Source organism: Drosophila miranda, chromosome 4 (assembly GCF_003369915.1).
Source record: "Drosophila miranda strain MSH22 chromosome 4, D.miranda_PacBio2.1, whole genome shotgun sequence".
NCBI classification, from domain to species: domain Eukaryota; kingdom Metazoa; phylum Arthropoda; class Insecta; order Diptera; family Drosophilidae; genus Drosophila; species Drosophila miranda.
Window position 1 is genome coordinate 21,574,487 of NC_046677.1, and position 19,424 is coordinate 21,593,910.

A 19,424-nucleotide genomic window follows, 5' to 3' on the forward strand; every position below is an offset into this window, starting at 1 on the left:
GGTTTCTCTTTTTTCACTTTTTATTCTCTTTGAGCTGGACACGGATTACACTTCGTCTTGGGGTCCGTATTCGTGACCCCCCCACCCCCCCAGAGTGCTGCTCACATGTGCATGACTTTCTTTTATATATATTTTTCTCCTTTTTTATTTGATGAAACTTCCGTTAGTTTTCCAGCATTTTTTTTTGCAAAAAAACGTAGATTTATTATAAGCGTTCTGTCGTATGTTTGCGAGAGAGATAGGTACAGTGTGAGAGTGAGAGGGGGAGAGAGAGTGAGTCTTGCGCGGCTACGTGACTCCACACAGATCTCCTCCGCCCACGTGACTCCATAGAGCACTCCCCCGCCCCCGTGACTGCATAGAGCACTCCCCCGCCCACGTGACTCCACTGAGCACTCCTCCTCTCACGTGACTCCATAGAGCACTCCTCCTCTCACATGACTTCATACAGCACTGCTCCGCCCTCCCTCCCTCTAGAGGTGTGCACTTTCCAGTGTTGGCTAACAATTAGAGGGTTCCTTGAAAGACAATTAGATATTTCTATACACCCACAATACCATATACCATATAAATCCGTCTTTTGTAGACTTTTCATCAGCATAATCGATCTTTTGGAGTATCTCTTATTCTTATTTAATTTCTTTTCCACATTTTGATGGCGGAAGTGCGAGTAGAGGCACAAAAACCTTTGGGAGCGAGGCAAAAACAAATTCGCCGCAAACTAAATGTGTTTGTGGCATTTGATATGCCCCCGGGCGTCCACGACAGTTGCAACACCCACCGTTGCCGCCACGGCCCCCCCCCCCCCCCCCTCAGGTGAGAGCCGCGAACAGAAGGAGGAGATGAAGCAGAAACAGAAGCAGAAGCGGAAGTAAGTGGAAAGCGGGAGCAAAAAAAATTAATTTTATCCTTTCCATTTCCGTTGTTGCTGTGTTTCGCCGTGTGCGGTTTCTCTCTCTCTGTCTCTCTCGCCCAGCATATGTGTGCGTGTGCGTGTGCTTGTGTGTGTGTGAATTTTCATCATACTAGCATGCGGCTACATCCGCTTCCTTTTTTATTGATGCTCCTCCTTGCTCTTCCACTCCGTTGTCTCCTCCACTTTTTGCATTATTTTAACGTGTGCTTTTCTCTCTCCTTCTCCAGCTCGGAATAGACCCCGTACTTGTGGGGATCTAGGGTATTACCGATTCGATTTGTAAGAGACTCGCTTTGCTCGTGCGTCGACCCCCGGCTCACTCGCTACGCTCGCTAGTGCATTTATGAGTAAAATATCGATGCCTCAAAGCTTTTCTATATAATAGAGACACTTCTCTATGATACTTCTATGATTTATCAGCTATAAAATATCTTTATCGATTATATATTTCACCAATAATGCAGAAATATATGGATATGTACTGGGTTTTTCTGCTTCTATTGTTTATAGAAATACTCCCAAGGTTTCTTAATAATACGAACTTTTTCCAATGTATATGTAATCCTGGAAACCAGAAGAATCTTTATAGAGGGTGTCCAAGTAATCGACAGGAGCTTTTATATTCGATTTTTTTCGCCTTTTGTTATAAATCTTGAGGTTGAGCACTCGACTGGACGCCATTTTTTATTTTTCACCTTCGGCATCCTCTCTCCCTCCTCCTCCTTCTCTACCCCCACCCAGCTGTCGCCCCAGGCAGATGGTCGAGCGTCGCTTATTTTTCAATTCTGTCAGTTCCGATGGTCAGAAAATGTCGCTGGGGAGCGCCGGCCTTTACTCAGATTGCAAAAGGTGTAGGCGGGGGGTGGCTTGGTGGCTTGGATGGATGGGGGATGGGGGATGGGGGTCCCACCCATAAGAGTATATGTTTTATCTGCGAAATAATTTATAGAAGACTCAACCCAAATGGACACGGCCAAAGGGTTCCATTTCCTTATTCGATTTCTCTACGTTTTGTGTTCAATACTTGCGGGTTTTTTTCCCCATTTTAGATACCGAAATTTGAGCAGGAAGTTAGGTTGTGGGTGGGGTTGGGGGTTCTCACACTTTTCGCAAAGAAACAATCTTTTGTTGTCAATGTGGGATACGGGATATGGGAAACAATCTCTTTTTATCTCTTTTGGGTGTACGGGAAGATGCGAAGAATTATGTATGTATGGGTTATACATATGAGATTTAATGCAATCAAGGAGTTTTGTATACCCCATGTATACCATATTTCAACGCATTACGAGCGTTGTATCTGTAAGGGTAACACCCTTCCAACGCTATTCTTTCTTTCATCAGATTTGCACAAAATACATGTCATGAGCATGATTAGCCTTGTCCTGGAAGACTGGAGAGTAATTAAACTGTTGTAGAATGTGCTTTAGAGATGATCATAGTTCTCCTTACCCTCCATTTGTGGTACCTTGCCTGACGAACAGCTTCTGTAGAGAGAGAGAGAGAGAGAGCACTGCGGCAAATGATATAACAGCTGAAGTTCTTGGCTGGAAATATTGAAAGCCTACCGGGATAAGTACTGTCTATACAAGCACCAAAATGAACAAAAGACTTTCAGGATGTAGCCACGACCTGTCTTCATCTACGACGCTCTTTCGTCACGCAACGTGGCAGGGATTCATCCGGCAAGGCAGGAATGGAACCCTTTTGGATGGCACGGCCTGGAGGTATAAAATTATGTGCGCAATGCTAAAATTTTAATTCCAAATTTGATTCCCAACTCCAGCAGGGCCACAGTTTTCTTAATTTTCCCCGGGATAAGTTTGCCGGAGCGTGTCGCATTCGAAGGGTTAGGTGGAGGGGGAGGCCCTATCGCGACAAAGACATCTCTGGGAAGGAAACATTTTTTGGCTTGTGCCAAAATTACATCAAAAAGCGCTGCCGGAATGTAGGCAGACGTGGGCCCAGGCTCGAAAACGTTGGGGGTGGAGATGGGATGGAATGCCTGGGCGTTGCCGACTCCAAAGGAGGTTTGTGTGAAGAAATGTCTGGATTCTTGTACGAAAGTTCCAGCATCAAGATGGGCGGGTGGTGGAGTGATTGCTATCTTCATAATGACTTTGAAGTGTCAAACAGTTTTCGGGAATTATCAGCGGCAAGGTGAAAATTAAAATGGTACCTTCGGATGGGACCAACGGGTAGGCAGACAGAAGATATAATTATAATTTAATTGAAATGAAATTGTCGCTTAAGTCAAGTGGGGATGGAGCCGCTTGATTGCCCCTGGGATGGGCTTGGAGATGGAAAACTTTGGACACCACAGAACCGAATCAGTTCCGAATATTACTTTGGCGTGGAATCCATAGAGGCAGCTTCGGGAAAGGCTTCCCAGAGTCCTCTAAAACAGCCGCAGGCCTTTGCTCCAGGCCCAGCCGAAAAGTTAGAATAAGTGAGTCAATAAAGGAGCAGACCCCGACAAGGACACAAACTATTTGCACACCAATTTAATATGCGGCACAGGCACGGGCAGGGGCACGGGCACAGCTCGGACGGCCAACTGTCGAAGTGGACACCATGAAGTTGCACAAACGCAGGGGGCCTGCCATAAACCCATGAACGAGAAAACAAAAAGGAAAGCAAGCTTTCGGCTGTCTTTCGACTAAAAGATACCCTCTACTTGGAGGCTCTTCCGCTTCTTGGACACTCATTTGTGACACCATCGCCATGAGATGTGGACACTGTTCCAAAGATCTACATAAATACAACATACCCCTGGATCTGTACGATTAGCGGGTAGAAAAACGGATAAGTTTTGCCCAGGTTCGAGCAATGTCCGAGGAAAATCAATTTAATTTTTACTCATGTTCATGGGATGAGTCCTTCAAGGACCGCCCGAGGTGGAAATTTCACTTAAGTCACTTTGAAATTTCGCAAGTTGCCATCGGAGTTAGCTTCAAAGTTACTGGTCAGTTGATTTTTCTTCGCCTCCACCCCCGAGGGAGGCACCACCCGATATTTACATTTTACCCCAAACCCAACATCAGGGGAAACCCTTCGCCGAACACGATCTGAAACATCGAACAGATGGAAACTTTCAGTCAATTTTTGAGGGGTTTTTTCCTTCCTTGATAGTCATGATTATTAATAGAAAGAGGGGCAACTTCCCTCAGACATACAAGCCAGGACCACCAGATTTCAATGAATATTTGCAGATGGCCAATGAACAGGGTTACCGTCGCCATAAGAGTATCTTGGACTTAATATTTTTGCATGTTCTCTTCGAGTCCTGAAAATACTATAGTCCCCAGTGCCATAACGAAAAACAAAATGGCTTGCTTGCAGTGTATGGGGAGCACGGAGATGAAATTGGAAAATCCGAACAAGAACAGGGTCGAAATGAAGAAGGGAGGTGGGGGTGGTGATGGGAGAGGCTGGGTGGGAAGGGCACTTACATGACATGACAATAACTTTGACTTGACCATTCGACCGTTTCTCATATCTGGCCATCCACTACCCAGCCCGTCTCCTTGATTGTTTGTGCTGTAGTCCTGTCGGAGGACAGACAGACAGAGAGAGACGGATGGCACAGGTGCACACACACCATACGTGTATGCACGAGTCGGACGAGTCCGTAATGCTCTTTTTTGGCTCTGATGCGATGCTTGAACAAAGAGAAATATTTATGCGTTGACCAACTTGACCAACTCTGTTCTCAGCCGAAGACCGACGGCCCTTGAATGCCAGAAATTCCCAATTCAAATCCAATTCGAAATCTAAGCTCCGCCAAAGAAGTGGCTCTCAGGACGGGGACAGAGACAGAGACACAGACAGAGACAGAGAAAGAGACAGAGAGGGTTGAGTCGATGCTGTCTTTATGATGAAAAATGTCCAAAATTACTTTTGCCAGCTTCTGGACCTTCTGGACTGCTGCGGCAGACACATGATGACCTTTTTGGGGCCGGCATGGTCGAAAGGGTCAGTCCGAGGCAGCTCGACTCGAGTTTCCCATTAATATTTAATAATGCGAATTGTTGATTGAAACATTTCGAATTTTCTATGACACTACTTGCAACAGCTCCTTGCCTTGCCTCTTCTCCTCTCTTCCCTTTCGACAGTTGGCTAAAAGGGAGACGTGATTTTATTTGTATATCGGAAATTAAATTGGAATTATTCAGTGAGGGCTCTTCGATGGTCTTCAAGAGTCTTCCATGCATCCAAGTCTTACATTTTTTGCTTGGTAGAATGTTTGCTACAGTCCAATCAAATACGTTTTGTCGGTGCCAATCATTTGACAGATAGCGACAGGCTTACCTCGTCGTCCAATGCAACAGATGATAGGGGAAATCCGCATCTCCAAGGAGCCTTGAATCGAGGGATCTCTCAGGAAGGTGTGGAAGATTTTGCAGGAGCTTAGACGCTTCCTTCTGCGCATTACACTCATCCTCTGTCCCCACATATGGAATACACCCCTATACTCTCTTTGAGAAACTCCTCCCCCATTCTTATTCAATAAAATAAACATTCATGTTTGTGTTTAGTATCAAAATATAATTATTAGTATCAAAATATAATTATTAGTATCCAAATATAATCATTTTGTGCTAACAATCCTTCAAAAAGTGATCATCAGCTAGAAAAAGGTTAAATTTAGATTAGTTTGATCAACATAAAACTATCTATGCTTACATTAATGCGTTAATGCGAGCGACTACCTTGAACCTCTCCTTCTTTTGTGGCCGGGGGAAATTAGATTTAATCCAGAATCTAGAAACAAATATACATTTTTGATGAATTTATTCAAAGTATAACCTAAATTTATGCTTACGTGGATTATGGCTGTTTTCAGATACAAGATACAGTGTACGGTGTTAGACTTGAATCTAGAAAAAAAAATACATTTTTGATGAATTTATTCAACGTATAACCTAAATGTATGCTTACGTGGATTGGGCTGCAGATACAAGATACAGTGTACGGTGTTAGACTACAGATACTACCGTCCTGTGCAGGACACCGCACCGATCGTGACGCTCCTCCAGAATCCCGACCCACAACGTGGCACCGGTAACCTTGCCGTCATGGGAGCTTTGGCCGCTAACTTACAAGTTGCGGGGCTCCAAATTAGGCGTACGCCGCCTCCGCGGCCACTTTAAACTACGCCTTTACTTTCCGCAGACGTACCCGGCTCGACCACCGTTTTTGATGTTCCTTACAAAGGTCTACCATTGCAACGTACACAACAGCGCTATCTGCGTGGGGGTGGACGGCCTGCTACGCCCAGACTTGAGATTCCACAAAGTCTGAATAATCCCACACTTTCCGAATTCTTCGGGCACCATGAGAACATACTAACATAATATACAATTTATATATGACTGAAATAAAGGCCCAGGCTGTGAGTTGTCTGATACAATGATAACAGATACGGAAACATGCTCGAGTCCATCGCCTTTGTTCAAACTTCACTTTTTAATTAACTATAGTAACACAAAACAAAACAAAAACACAACAAATCACTTTATGCTTAAAACTAAATGAAAACAAAAAAAAAACAGAAATATTTTACAAAATTTGAAAATTTGGAATTTTTATTTGTATGTGTTTTAATGTCGAGGCTCCGTACAATAATGAAAATTTTCCAGCATTCTCGCACAATATCGAATTTGAAATTGGGGCTGTTGTCGGGCATGGATTGCTGGGTTCATGTTTTTTTTTCGTTTCTTATTTTTTGGTTTTTTTGAAAATATTCCCACCAAAGTAGGCACAAAATTGTGTGTTAAACGTTTTAAAATATACCTTGTTGGGTATAACAAAACCTGAGGCCCTGAGGGTCCTCTAAGAATCGATATCGATTACGTACAAGGGGGGGCGGGAGGTAATGGAAATTAAATTGGAATTATTCAGTGAGGGCTCTTCGATGGTCTTCAAGAGTCTTCCATGCATCCAAGTCTTACATTTTTTGCTTGGTAGAATGTTTGCTACAGTCCAATCAAATACGTTTTGTCGGTGCCAATCATTTGACAGATAGCGACAGGCTTACCTCGTCGTCCAATGCAACAGATGATAGGGGAAATCCGCATCTCCAAGGAGCCTTGAATCGAGGGATCTCTCAGGAAGGTGTGGAAGATTTTGCAGGAGCTTAGACGCTTCCTTCTGCGCGTTACACTCATCCTCTGTCCCCACATATGGAATACACCCCTATACTCTCTTTGAGAAACTCCTCCCCCATTCTTATTCAATAAAATAAACATTCATGTTTGTGTTTAGTATCAAAATATAATTATTAGTATCAAAATATAATTATTAGTATAAAAATATAATTATTAGTATCCAAATATAATCATTTTGTGCTAACAATCCTTCAAAAAGTGATCATCAGCTAGAAAAAGGTTAAATTTAGATTAGTTTGATCAACATAAAACCATCTATGCTTACATTAATGCGTTAATGCGAGCGACTACCTTGAACCTCTCCTTCTTTTGTGGCTGGGGGAAATTAGATTTAATCCAGAATCTAGAAAAAAATATAAATTTTTGATGAATTTATTCAACGTAAAACCTAAATTTATGCTTACGTGGATTATGGCTGTTTTCAGATACAAGATACAGTGTACGGTGTTAGACTTGAATCTAGAAAAAAAAAAATACATTTTTGATGAATTTATTCAACGTATAACCTAAATGTATGCTTACGTGGATTGGGCTGCAGATACAAGATACAGTGTACGGTGTTAGACTTGAATCTAGAAAAAAAATACATTTTTGATGAATTTTTTCAACGTATAACCTAAATTTATGCTTACGTGTATTAGGCTGCAGATACAAGATACAGTGTACGGTGTTAGACTTGAATCTAGAAAAAAAAATACATTTTTGATGAATTTATTCAACGTATAACCTAAATGTATGCTTACGTGGATTGGGCTGCAGATACAAGATACAGTGTACGGTGTTAGACTTGAATCTAGAAAAAAAATACATTTTTGATGAATTTTTTTCAACGTATAACCTAAATTTATGCTTACGTGGATTAGGCTGCAGATACAAGATACAGTGTACGGTGTTAGACTTGAATCTAGAAAAAAAAATACATTTTTGATAAATTTATTCAACGTATAACCTAAATGTATGCTTACGTGGATTGGGCTGCAGATACAAGATACAGTGTACGGTGTTAGACTTGAATCTAGAAAAAAATACATTTTTGATGAATTTTTTTCAACGTATAACCTAAATTTATGCTTACGTGGATTAGGCTGCAGATACAAGATACAGTGTACGGTGTTAGACTTGAATCTAGAAAAAAAAAATACATTTTTGATGAATTTATTCAACGTATAACCTAAATTTATGCTTACGTGGATTGGGCTGCAGATAGAAGATACAGTGTACGGTGTTAGACTACAGATACTACCGATACGGAAACATGCCCGAGTCCATCGCCTTTGTTCAAACTTCACTTTTTAATTAACTATAGTAACACAAAACAAAACAAAAACACAAAAAACACAACAAATCACTTTATGCTTAAAACTAAATGAAAACAAAAAAAAAACAGAAATAAATATTTTACAAAATTTGGAAATTTGGAATTTTTATTTGTATGTGTTTTAATGTCGAGGCTCCGTACAATACTGAAAATTTTCCAGCATTCTCACACGATATCGAATTTGAAATTGGGGCTGTTGTCGGGCATGGATTGCTGGGTTCATGTTTTTTTTTCGTTTTTTATTTTTTGGTTTTTTTGAAAATATTCCCACCAAAGTAGGCACAAAATTGTGTGTTAAACGTTTTAAAATATACCTTGTTGGGTATAACAAAACCTGAGGCCCTGAGGGTCCTCTAAGAATCGATATCGATTACGTACAAGGGGGGGCGGGAGGTAATGGAAATCCGGGAGGTAATGGAAATTAAATTGGAATTATTCAGTGAGGGCTCTTCGATGGTCTTCAAGAGTCTTCCATGCATCCAAGTCTTACATTTTTTGCTTGGTAGAATGTTTGCTACAGTCCAATCAAATACGTTTTGTCGGTGCCAATCATTTGACAGATAGCGACAGGCTTACCTCGTCGTCCAATGCAACAGATGATAGGGGAAATCCGCATCTCCAAGGAGCCTTGAATCGAGGGATCTCTCAGGAAGGTGTGGAAGATTTTGCAGGAGCTTAGACGCTTCCTTCTGCGCGTTACACTCATCCTCTGTCCCCACATATGGAATACACCCCTATACTCTCTTTGAGAAACTCCTCCCCCATTCTTATTCAATAAAATAAACATTCATGTTTGTGTTTAGTATCAAAATATAATTATTAGTATCAAAATATAATTATTAGTATCAAAATATAATTATTAGTATCCAAATATAATCATTTTGTGCTAACAATCCTTCAAAAAGTGATCATCAGCTAGATAAAGGTTAAATTTAGATTAGTTTGATCAACATAAAACTATCTATGCTTACATTAATGCGTTAATGCGAGCGACTACCTTGAACCTCTCCTTCTTTTGTGGCCGGGGGAAATTAGATTTAATCCAGAATCTAGAAAAAAATATACATTTTTGATGAATTTATTCAACGTATAACCTAAATTTATGCTTACGTGGATTATGGCTGTTTTCAGATACAAGATACAGTGTACGGTGTTAGACTTGAATCTAGAAAAAAAAAAATAAATTTTTGATGAATTTATTCAACGTATAACCTAAATGTATGCTTACGTGGATTGGGCTGCAGATACAAGATACAGTGTACGGTGTTAGACTTGAATCTAGAAAAAAAATACATTTTTGATGAATTTTTTTCAACGTATAACCTAAATTTATGCTTACGTGTATTAGGCTGCAGATACAAGATACAGTGTACGGTGTTAGACTTGAATCTAGAAAAAAAAATACATTTTTGATGAATTTATTCAACGTATAACCTAAATGTATGCTTACGTGGATTGGGCTGCAGATACAAGATACAGTGTACGGTGTTAGACTTGAATCTAGAAAAAAAATACATTTTTGATGAATTTTTTTCAACGTATAACCTAAATTTATGCTTCCGTGGATTAGGCTGCAGATACAAGATACAGTGTACGGTGTTAGACTTGAATCTAGAAAAAAAAATACATTTTTGATGAATTTATTCAACGTATAACCTAAATGTATGCTTACGTGGATTGGGCTGCAGATACAAGATACAGTGTACGGTGTTAGACTTGAATCTAGAAAAAAAATATATTTTTGATGAATTTTTTACAAAGTATAACCTAAATTTATGCTTACGTGGATTAGGCTGCAGATACAAGATACAGTGTACGGTGTTAGACTTGAATCTAGAAAAAAAAATACATTTTTGATGAATTTATTCAACGTATAACCTAAATTTATGCTTACGTGGATTGGGCTGCAGATAGAAGATACAGTGTACGGTGTTAGACTACAGATACTACCGATACGGAAACATGCTCGAGTCCATCGCCTTTGTTCAAACTTCACTTTTTAATTAACTATAGTAACACAAAACAAAACAAAAACAGAACAAATCACTTTATGCTTAAAACTAAATGAAAACAAAAAAAAACAGAAATAAATATTTTACAAAATTTGGAAATTTTGAATTTTTATTTGTATGTGTTTTAATGTCGAGGCTCCGTACAATACTGAAAATTTTCCAGCATTCTCACACAATATCGAATTTGACATTGAGCTGTTGTCGGGCATGGATTGCTGGGTTCATGTTTTTTTTTTCGTTTTTTATTTTTTGGTTTTTTTTAAAATATTCCCACCAAAGTAGGCACAAAATTGTGTGTTAAACGTTTTAAAATATCCCTTGTTGGGTATAACAAAACCTGAGGCCCTGAGGGTCCTCTAAGAATCGATATCGATTACGTACAAGGGGGGGCGGGAGGTAATGGAAATCCGGGAGGTAATGGAAATTAAATTGGAATTATTCAGTGAGGGCTCTTCGATGGTCTTCAAGAGTCTTCCATGCATCCAAGTCTTACATTTTTTGCTTGGTAGAATGTTTGCTACAGTCCAATCAAATACGTTTTGTCGGTGCCAATCATTTGACAGATAGCGACAGACTTACCTCGTCGTCCAATGCAACAGATGATAGGGGAAATCCGCATCTCCAAGGAGCCTTGAATCGAGGGATCTCTCAGGAAGGTGTGGAAGATTTTGCAGGAGCTTAGACGCTTCCTTCTGCGCGTTACACTCATCCTCTGTCCCCACATATGGAATACACCCCTATACTCTCTTTGAGAAACTCCTCCCCCATTCTTATTCAATAAAATAAACATTCATGTTTGTGTTTAGTATCAAAATATAATTATTAGTATCAAAATATAATTATTAGTATCAAAATATAATTATTAGTATCCAAATATAATCATTTTGTGCTAACAATCCTTCAAAAAGTGATCATCAGCTAGAAAAAGGTTAAATTTAGATTAGTTTGATCAACATAAAACCATCTATGCTTACATTAATGCGTTAATGCGAGCGACTACCTTGAACCTCTCCTTCTTTTGTGGCCGGGGGAAATTAGATTTAATCCAGAATCTAGAAAAAAATATACATTTTTGATGAATTTATTCAACGTATAACCTAAATTTATGCTTACGTGGATTATGGCTGTTTTCAGATACAAGATACAGTGTACGGTGTTAGACTTGAATCTAGAAAAAAAAATACATTTTTGATGAATTTATTCAACGTATAACCTAAATGTATGCTTACGTGGATTGGGCTGCAGATACAAGATACAGTGTACGGTGTTAGACTACAGATACTACCGTCCTGTGCAGGACACCGCACCGATCGTGACGCTCCTCCAGAATCCCGACCCACAACGTGGCACCGGTAACCTTGCCGTCATGGGAGCTTTGGCCGCTAGCTTACAAGTTGCGGGGCTCCAAATTAGGCGTACGCCGCCTCCGCAAGGAGATGGCGAAAATGACGAGCGATCCGACGGACGGGTGCACGGTGGAGTTAGTGGACGACTGTATCTACGACTGGAAGGCCGTTAATCTCGGGCCCTTGGGCACGCCCTACGAGGGCGGCCACTTTAAACTACGCCTTTACTTTCCGCAGACGTACCCGGCTCGACCACCGTTTTTGATGTTCCTTACAAAGGTCTACCATTGCAACGTACACAACAGCGCTATCTGCGTGGGGGTGGACGGCCTGCTACGCCCAGACTTGAGATTCCACAAAGTCTGAATAATCCCACACTTTCCGAATTCTTCGGGCACCATGAGAACATACTAACATAATATACAATTTATATATGACTGAAATAAAGGCCCAGGCTGTGAGTTGTCTGATACAATGATAACAGATACGGAAACATGCTCGAGTCCATCGCCTTTGTTCAAACTTCACTTTTTAATTAACTATAGTAACACAAAACAAAAGAAAAACACAAAAAACACAACAAATCACTTTATGCTTAAAACTAAATGAAAACAAAAAAAAAACAGAAATATTTTACAAAATTTGGAAATTTGGAATTTTTATTTGTATGTGTTTTAATGTCGAGGCTCCGTACAATACTGAAAATTTTCCAGCATTCTCGCACAATATCGAATTTGAAATTGGGGCTGTTGTCGGGCATGGATTGCTGGGTTCATGTTTTTTTTTCGTTTTTTATTTTTTGGTTTTTTTGAAAATATTCCCACCAAAGTAGGCACAAAATTGTGTGTTAAACGTTTTAAAATATACCTTGTTGGGTATAACAAAACCTGAGGCCCTGAGGGTCCTCTAAGAATCGATATCGATTACGTACAAGGGGGGGCGGGAGGTAATGGAAATCCGGGAGGTAATGGAAATTAAATTGGAATTATTCAGTGAGGGCTCTTCGATGGTCTTCAAGAGTCTTCCATGCATCCAAGTCTTACATTTTTTGCTTGGTAGAATGTTTGCTACAGTCCAATCAAATACGTTTTGTCGGTGCCAATCATTTGACAGATAGCGACAGGCTTACCTCGTCGTCCAATGCAACAGATGATAGGGGAAATCCGCATCTCCAAGGAGCCTTGAATCGAGGGATCTCTCAGGAAGGTGTGGAAGATTTTGCAGGAGCTTAGACGCTTCCTTCTGCGCGTTACACTCATCCTCTGTCCCCACATATGGAATACACCCCTATACTCTCTTTGAGAAACTCCTCCCCCATTCTTATTCAATAAAATAAACATTCATGTTTGTGTTTAGTATCAAAATATAATTATTAGTATCAAAATATAATTATTAGTATCAAAATATAATTATTAGTATCCAAATATAATCATTTTGTGCTAACAATCCTTCAAAAAGTGATCATCAGCTAGATAAAGGTTAAATTTAGATTAGTTTGATCAACATAAAACTATCTATGCTTACATTAATGCGTTAATGCGAGCGACTACCTTGAACCTCTCCTTCTTTTGTGGCCGGGGGAAATTAGATTTAATCCAGAATCTAGAAAAAAATATACATTTTTGATGAATTTATTCAACGTATAACCTAAATTTATGCTTACGTGGATTATGGCTGTTTTCAGATACAAGATACAGTGTACGGTGTTAGACTTGAATCTAGAAAAAAAAAAATAAATTTTTGATGAATTTATTCAACGTATAACCTAAATGTATGCTTACGTGGATTGGGCTGCAGATACAAGATACAGTGTACGGTGTTAGACTTGAATCTAGAAAAAAAATACATTTTTGATGAATTTTTTTCAACGTATAACCTAAATTTATGCTTACGTGTATTAGGCTGCAGATACAAGATACAGTGTACGGTGTTAGACTTGAATCTAGAAAAAAAAATACATTTTTGATGAATTTATTCAACGTATAACCTAAATGTATGCTTACGTGGATTGGGCTGCAGATACAAGATACAGTGTACGGTGTTAGACTTGAATCTAGAAAAAAAATACATTTTTGATGAATTTTTTTCAACGTATAACCTAAATTTATGCTTACGTGGATTAGGCTGCAGATACAAGATACAGTGTACGGTGTTAGACTTGAATCTAGAAAAAAAAATACATTTTTGATGAATTTATTCAACGTATAACCTAAATGTATGCTTACGTGGATTGGGCTGCAGATACAAGATACAGTGTACGGTGTTAGACTACAGATACTACCGTCCTGTGCAGGACACCGCACCGATCGTGACGCTCCTCCAGAATCCCGACCCACAACGTGGCACCGGTAACCTTGCCGTCATGGGAGCTTTGGCCGCTAGCTTACAAGTTGCGGGGCTCCAAATTAGGCGTACGCCGCCTCCGCAAGGAGATGGCGAAAATGACGAGCGATCCGACGGACGGGTGCACGGTGGAGTTAGTGGACGACTGTATCTACGACTGGAAGGCCGTTAATCTCGGGCCCTTGGGCACGCCCTACGAGGGCGGCCACTTTAAACTACGCCTTTACTTTCCGCAGACGTACCCGGCTCGACCACCGTTTTTGATGTTCCTTACAAAGGTCTACCATTGCAACGTACACAACAGCGCTATCTGCGTGGGGGTGGACGGCCTGCTACGCCCAGACTTGAGATTCCACAAAGTCTGAATAATCCCACACTTTCCGAATTCTTCGGGCACCATGAGAACATACTAACATAATATACAATTTATATATGACTGAAATAAAGGCCCAGGCTGTGAGTTGTCTGATACAATGATAACAGATACGGAAACATGCTCGAGTCCATCGCCTTTGTTCAAACTTCACTTTTTAATTAACTATAGTAACACAAAACAAAAGAAAAACACAAAAAACACGACAAATCACTTTATGCTTAAAACTAAATGAAAACAAAAAAAAAACAGAAATATTTTACAAAATTTGGAAATTTGGAATTTTTATTTGTATGTGTTTTAATGTCGAGGCTCCGTACAATACTGAAAATTTTCCAGCATTCTCGCACAATATCGAATTTGAAATTGGGGCTGTTGTCGGGCATGGATTGCTGGGTTCATGTTTTTTTTTCGTTTTTTATTTTTTGGTTTTTTTGAAAATATTCCCACCAAAGTAGGCACAAAATTGTGTGTTAAACGTTTTAAAATATACCTTGTTGGGTATAACAAAACCTGAGGCCCTGAGGGTCCTCTAAGAATCGATATCGATTACGTACAAGGGGGGGCGGGAGGTAATGGAAATCCGGGAGGTAATGGAAATTAAATTGGAATTATTCAGTGAGGGCTCTTCGATGGTCTTCAAGAGTCTTCCATGCATCCAAGTCTTACATTTTTTGCTTGGTAGAATGTTTGCTACAGTCCAATCAAATACGTTTTGTCGGTGCCAATCATTTGACAGATAGCGACAGGCTTACCTCGTCGTCCAATGCAACAGATGATAGGGGAAATCCGCATCTCCAAGGAGCCTTGAATCGAGGGATCTCTCAGGAAGGTGTGGAAGATTTTGCAGGAGCTTAGACGCTTCCTTCTGCGCGTTACACTCATCCTCTGTCCCCACATATGGAATACACCCCTATACTCTCTTTGAGAAACTCCTCCCCCATTCTTATTCAATAAAATAAACATTCATGTTTGTGTTTAGTATCAAAATATAATTATTAGTATCAAAATATAATTATTAGTATCAAAATATAATTATTAGTATCCAAATATAATCATTTTGTGCTAACAATCCTTCAAAAAGTGATCATCAGCTAGATAAAGGTTAAATTTAGATTAGTTTGATCAACATAAAACTATCTATGCTTACATTAATGCGTTAATGCGAGCGACTACCTTGAACCTCTCCTTCTTTTGTGGCCGGGGGAAATTAGATTTAATCCAGAATCTAGAAAAAAATATACATTTTTGATGAATTTATTCAACGTATAACCTAAATTTATGCTTACGTGGATTATGGCTGTTTTCAGATACAAGATACAGTGTACGGTGTTAGACTTGAATCTAGAAAAAAAAAAATAAATTTTTGATGAATTTATTCAACGTATAACCTAAATGTATGCTTACGTGGATTGGGCTGCAGATACAAGATACAGTGTACGGTGTTAGACTTGAATCTAGAAAAAAAATACATTTTTGATGAATTTTTTTCAACGTATAACCTAAATTTATGCTTACGTGTATTAGGCTGCAGATACAAGATACAGTGTACGGTGTTAGACTTGAATCTAGAAAAAAAAATACATTTTTGATGAATTTATTCAACGTATAACCTAAATGTATGCTTACGTGGATTGGGCTGCAGATACAAGATACAGTGTACGGTGTTAGACTTGAATCTAGAAAAAAAATACATTTTTGATGAATTTTTTTCAACGTATAACCTAAATTTATGCTTACGTGGATTAGGCTGCAGATACAAGATACAGTGTACGGTGTTAGACTTGAATCTAGAAAAAATAAAATAAATTTTTGATGAATTTATTCAACGTATAACCTAAATGTATGCTTACGTGGATTGGGCTGCAGATACAAGATACAGTGTACGGTGTTAGACTTGAATCTAGAAAAAAAATACATTTTTGATGAATTTTTTTCAACGTATAACCTAAATTTATGCTTACGTGTATTAGGCTGCAGATACAAGATACAGTGTACGGTGTTAGACTTGAATCTAGAAAAAAAAATACATTTTTTATGAATTTATTCAACGTATAACCTAAATGTATGCTTACGTGGATTGGGCTGCAGATACAAGATACAGTGTACGGTGTTAGACTTGAATCTAGAAAAAAAATACATTTTTGATGAATTTTTTTCAACGTATAACCTAAATTTATGCTTCCGTGGATTAGGCTGCAGATACAAGATACAGTGTACGGTGTTAGACTTGAATCTAGAAAAAAAAATACATTTTTGATGAATTTATTCAACGTATAACCTAAATGTATGCTTACGTGGATTGGGCTGCAGATACAAGATACAGTGTACGGTGTTAGACTACAGATACTACCGTCCTGTGCAGGACACCGCACCGATCGTGACGCTCCTCCAGAATCCCGACCCACAACGTGGCACCGGTAACCTTGCCGTCATGGGAGCTTTGGCCGCTAGCTTACAAGTTGCGGGGCTCCAAATTAGGCGTACGCCGCCTCCGCAAGGAGATGGCGAAAATGACGAGCGATCCGACGGACGGGTGCACGGTGGAGTTAGTGGACGACTGTATCTACGACTGGAAGGCCGTTAATCTCGGGCCCTTGGGCACGCCCTACGAGGGCGGCCACTTTAAACTACGCCTTTACTTTCCGCAGACGTACCCGGCTCGACCACCGTTTTTGATGTTCCTTACAAAGGTCTACCATTGCAACGTACACAACAGCGCTATCTGCGTGGGGGTGGACGGCCTGCTACGCCCAGACTTGAGATTCCACAAAGTCTGAATAATCCCACACTTTCCGAATTCTTCGGGCACCATGAGAACATACTAACATAATATACAATTTATATATGACTGAAATAAAGGCCCAGGCTGTGAGTTGTCTGATACAATGATAACAGATACGGAAACATGCTCGAGTCCATCGCCTTTGTTCAAACTTCACTTTTTAATTAACTATAGTAACACAAAACAAAAGAAAAACACAAAAAACACGACAAATCACTTTATGCTTAAAACTAAATGAAAACAAAAAAAAAACAGAAATATTTTACAAAATTTGGAAATTTGGAATTTTTATTTGTATGTGTTTTAATGTCGAGGCTCCGTACAATACTGAAAATTTTCCAGCATTCTCGCACAATATCGAATTTGAAATTGGGGCTGTTGTCGGGCATGGATTGCTGGGTTCATGTTTTTTTTTCGTTTTTTATTTTTTGGTTTTTTTGAAAATATTCCCACCAAAGTAGGCACAAAATTGTGTGTTAAACGTTTTAAAATATACCTTGTTGGGTATAACAAAACCTGAGGCCCTGAGGGTCCTCTAAGAATCGATATCGATTACGTACAAGGGGGGGCGGGAGGTAATGGAAATCCGGGAGGTAATGGAAATTAAATTGGAATTATTCAGTGAGGGCTCTTCGATGGTCTTCAAGAGTCTTCCATGCATCCAAGTCTTACATTTTTTGCTTGGTAGAATGTTTGCTACAGTCCAATCAAATACGTTTTGTCGGTGCCAATCATTTGACAGATAGCGACAGGCTTACCTCGTCGTCCAATGCAACAGATGATAGGGGAAATCCGCATCTCCAAGGAGCCTTGAATCGAGGGATCTCTCAGGAAGGTGTGGAAGATTTTGCAGGAGCTTAGACGCTTCCTTCTGCGCGTTACACTCATCCTCTGTCCCCACATATGGAATACACCCCTATACTCTCTTTGAGAAACTCCTCCCCCATTCTTATTCAATAAAATAAACATTCATGTTTGTGTTTAGTATCAAAATATAATTATTAGTATCAAAATATAATTATTAGTATCAAAATATAATTATTAGTATCCAAATATAATCATTTTGTGCTAACAATCCTTCAAAAAGTGATCATCAGCTAGATAAAGGTTAAATTTAGATTAGTTTGATCAACATAAAACTATCTATGCTTACATTAATGCGTTAATGCGAGCGACTACCTTGAACCTCTCCTTCTTTTGTGGCCGGGGGAAATTAGATTTAATCCAGAATCTAGAAAAAAATATACATTTTTGATGAATTTATTCAACGTATAACCTAAATTTATGCTTACGTGGATTATGGCTGTTTTCAGATACAAGATACAGTGTACGGTGTTAGACTTGAATCTAGAAAAAAAAAAATAAATTTTTGATGAATTTATTCAACGTATAACCTAAATGTATGCTTACGTGGATTGGGCTGCAGATACAAGATACAGTGTACGGTGTTAGACTTGAATCTAGAAAAAAAATACATTTTTGATGAATTTTTTTCAACGTATAACCTAAATTTATGCTTACGTGTATTAGGCTGCAGATACAAGATACAGTGTACGGTGTTAGACTTGAATCTAGAAAAAAAAATACATTTTTGATGAATTTATTCAACGTATAACCTAAATGTATGCTTACGTGGATTGGGCTGCAGATACAAGATACAGTGTACGGTGTTAGACTTGAATCTAGAAAAAAAATACATTTTTGATGAATTTTTTTCAACGTATAACCTAAATTTATGCTTACGTGGATTAGGCTGCAGATACAAGATACAGTGTACGGTGTTAGACTTGAATCTAGAAAAAAAAATACATTTTTGATGAATTTATTCAACGTATAACCTAAATGTATGCTTACGTGGATTGGGCTGCAGATACAAGATACAGTGTACGGTGTTAGACTACAGATACTACCGTCCTGTGCAGGACACCGCACCGATCGTGACGCTCCTCCAGAATCCCGACCCACAACGTGGCACCGGTAACCTTGCCGTCATGGGAGCTTTGGCCGCTAGCTTACAAGTTGCGGGGCTCCAAATTAGGCGTACGCCGCCTCCGCAAGGAGATGGCGAAAATGACGAGCGATCCGACGGACGGGTGCACGGTGGAGTTAGTGGACGACTGTATCTACGACTGGAAGGCCGTTAATCTCGGGCCCTTGGGCA

The 19,424-nt window shown here is 39.4% G+C and overlaps 2 long non-coding RNA genes across 8 annotated transcripts; both read right to left on the minus strand.

The window, feature by feature from the left end:
* Positions 1 to 1,403: 1,403 nt before the first annotated feature.
* Positions 1,404 to 5,024, minus strand: LOC108161663. The gene is made up of 4 exons (XR_001775498.2): positions 4,369 to 5,024; positions 2,485 to 2,637; positions 2,369 to 2,429; positions 1,404 to 2,309 (listed from the first exon to the last, which is right to left on the minus strand). It is a non-coding gene; the product is annotated as an uncharacterized LOC108161663 (long non-coding RNA).
* A 411-nt stretch (positions 5,025 to 5,435) lies between these two features.
* On the minus strand, positions 5,436 to 10,498 carry LOC117188844. Of its 7 annotated transcripts, XR_004472902.1 has the most exons (21): positions 10,299 to 10,489; positions 10,188 to 10,237; positions 10,077 to 10,126; positions 9,855 to 10,015; positions 9,744 to 9,793; positions 9,633 to 9,682; positions 9,515 to 9,569; positions 9,376 to 9,453; positions 8,274 to 9,319; positions 8,162 to 8,211; positions 8,052 to 8,101; positions 7,941 to 7,990; positions 7,830 to 7,879; positions 7,719 to 7,768; positions 7,609 to 7,658; positions 7,491 to 7,545; positions 7,352 to 7,429; positions 5,858 to 7,295; positions 5,742 to 5,796; positions 5,603 to 5,680; positions 5,436 to 5,546 (listed from the first exon to the last, which is right to left on the minus strand). It is a non-coding gene; the product is annotated as an uncharacterized LOC117188844 (long non-coding RNA). The 7 variants fall into 7 exon arrangements; XR_004472903.1 differs by lacking the exon at positions 10,188 to 10,237 and having other exon boundaries at positions 10,299 to 10,496; XR_004472904.1 differs by lacking the exons at positions 9,855 to 10,015; positions 10,077 to 10,126; positions 10,188 to 10,237 and having other exon boundaries at positions 10,299 to 10,496.
* Between the last annotated feature and the right edge of the window lie 8,926 nt (positions 10,499 to 19,424).